Source organism: Tupaia chinensis, unplaced genomic scaffold (genome assembly GCF_000334495.1).
Source record: "Tupaia chinensis unplaced genomic scaffold, TupChi_1.0 Scaffold000235_1, whole genome shotgun sequence".
In the NCBI taxonomy this organism is placed as follows: domain Eukaryota; kingdom Metazoa; phylum Chordata; class Mammalia; order Scandentia; family Tupaiidae; genus Tupaia; species Tupaia belangeri.
The window spans coordinates 4,892,286-4,894,661 of record NW_006159713.1 but is presented as its reverse complement, the minus strand read 5'-3'; the positions used below and the strand labels follow the sequence as shown (position 1 = coordinate 4,894,661).

General features: G+C 58.0%; 1 protein-coding gene across 1 annotated transcript in view; it reads left to right on the top strand.

Moving 5' to 3' along the window:
* DOK4 (docking protein 4) overlaps positions 1 to 2,376 on the top strand; it is a 15,685-nt gene that overhangs the window by 8,784 nt on the left and 4,525 nt on the right. The window lies entirely within an intron of this gene.

The following is a 2,376-nucleotide window of genomic DNA, read 5'->3' as shown; positions in this document are numbered from 1 at the left end:
CTCAGCCACTTTGCTCTTCCCTTTAAGAGGGATTCAGCCACTGACTTGGAGCACAGAACAAAGAGAGAGGCTGAGGGCGAGGCAGGGAGGCCAGGGGAGCAGGACTGAGCTTCTGATAGCCTTCCTCAGTCCTGTAGCCTGGACCTAGCAAGTCCCTAGGGACCAACTGGGCTGAGCCCTGTCCCGGGCAGGACTGGCCAGGGATCGGTCACTTGGGCTCAGCCAGGATCAGACCTGTTCCAGAAGGAATCTTGGGAACCCAAGTAGCCCACAGGTGGGCATGGCCAGGGGGAGGTGCGGGGAGGTGGGGTGTAGTGGGGCCCAGTCCCATGCTAGCAATTCAGCTTCCCTCTGCAGACCAGAGCCTCCTTTCCCCTGATATGGGGGGCTGCATTCACCCTAGGCAGCGCTTGAGTCAGCCCACAGAAGAGAGAGGGAGGGAGCAGCCTCCTACCTGCCAGGGCCTTCCTCTGTGGCAGAGTGCTTCTGAAGCACTGATCAAAGACCTGTGAGAAGTGGGAAGGAGGGCTCTCCAGCTCTGTGGCTCCCTGGGGCTGTGTGAGTGTGTCTCCTGTAACCAAGCAACCGGGGCACAGGCCCCCAGGCCTTCTGCCCCCATGCTGCAGGCTGCAGGGAGCCCTACCTGGCAGGCTGTCTTCATCCCTCTGTCCTTCCAGCCTCCATCCCTCCGTCCATTCATTCACTGTCCCATCACATGCTCATTCACTTGTCTAGCAGAGCCCTGTTAACCAGACTCCAGGGATATGAGAAAGGATTCTGAGAATGAAATACTGGCTCTGCCTTAATGGAGCTCCACACCTGGAGTGGAGGGCTGCGGTGAGTTAGGTGGACAGGCCAGGGACTGACCCAGGGTCATAGATCCACAGGCGAGACATGCCTCCTAAGGTCCCAGACAGAAGCTGGAAATGGCCTGCCTCTGAGTGACTTCTTGGGCCTATCCCCCAGTGCCTAGTGACCCTGCAAGCTGAGGCAGGTGATGAACCCAGCTCAGAGCAGGCCTGGCAGTAATGCCCAGAGCTGTGGCCCAGTTTTTCCGCTCAGGGTTGCCCTTCAGTCTCTGCCTGTGCAAGAGGCACCAGAGATGCCTGAGGAACAGGCCCTGCCAGGCTTTCGGGGTGCCCGCGTGATGGGGTAGGTAGACCAGTCACAGGCTTTGGGCTAGAGGCGGGGTCGTGGAAGGAAGTCAGCAGCTCACGCAGGTGACTGAGGCCACCCCCTATAGAGTCTGATAAAGGCCAGTTTGTCCCTATCCCAGAGGATGGTCAGGCCCCCGTTTTGTGCCCTTTGGGCGGAGTCCAGGAAGCTTTCGAGAATTTAGATGGTTTAAGCATGGGGCATTGCCAATGGTGAGGATGAGGAAGGAACCGCACGGGGAAGGGCACCGCGCCAGCCCTGGGCCTCAGCTCTGCCGTTTATCTCCGAAAGCCTCTGGTTCCCCAGCCAGGCAGGGGAAATAACCCTGGTCCCTTACACTCCAGAATTGGAAAGAGAATGAAAAGGGAGGGTGGTGAAAACCCCTGGAGACCAGACTGGGGGTTGCCAACCTTGAGTCCCCGACCCCCAGCCCTGGGAACAGGGTTGCAGGAGTATACAGGCTGGCAGGGGCAAGTCTAATCCCTGTCCCTAGGAGGGTCTCTGTTGTGGCTGGTGTTGGCTAGAACGTCGTGTGCATGGGCCACAAGTATCAGCTCTGTGTATTAAATACCGGTTCCACCATTTCTTAGCTGTTACTTCACTTTTTGGTATCTCTGTGTCCCCACCTGTAAAATGGGGATGATAACAGAACTGACCATAGGAGTGCCCCAGAATGTGGTAAACTTATCTTTATCCCTCCATCCTTCCACCTCTCCTCCCTCCGTCCGCTCGTTCACTGTCCCATCACACGGATGAAATGTGAACCTTGGAGCTGTGCTTGCGTGAACGCTGGCTCAGGAGAGCGCCCTTGTGGGGCAGCCTTGCAGAGCCCACTGACAAATGACTGCCTTTTTGACTTGAGGAGAGGGCCTCTCCCTCCAGATGTCGCTGTTGGTGCCTCCTCTGCCCAGGTCTTCTCCAGGGCTGGGGCTCTAGGGAAGGTTGCATGGCACTGCCCCCGGCGGCAGACTTGGGTAATTGCAGGGCCGGGTTGGCTGGGGTGGGAGTGGTCCAGGCAGACCTGATCCCCCATCATCTTTTTTGGGGGAGAGATTTTTGCTATAGGGTGTGTGCATGCCCCAGAAAGACAGAGACAGACAGATAGATAGAAAGCGAGAAATCGCCCCCCCCAGGGAGGATGGCCACGCCGCAATCCCTTCTCCTCCATTCTCCTCTTGGGATCTTGGGCACGCATGCACACGCGGCGCCCGGTGTGAGGTT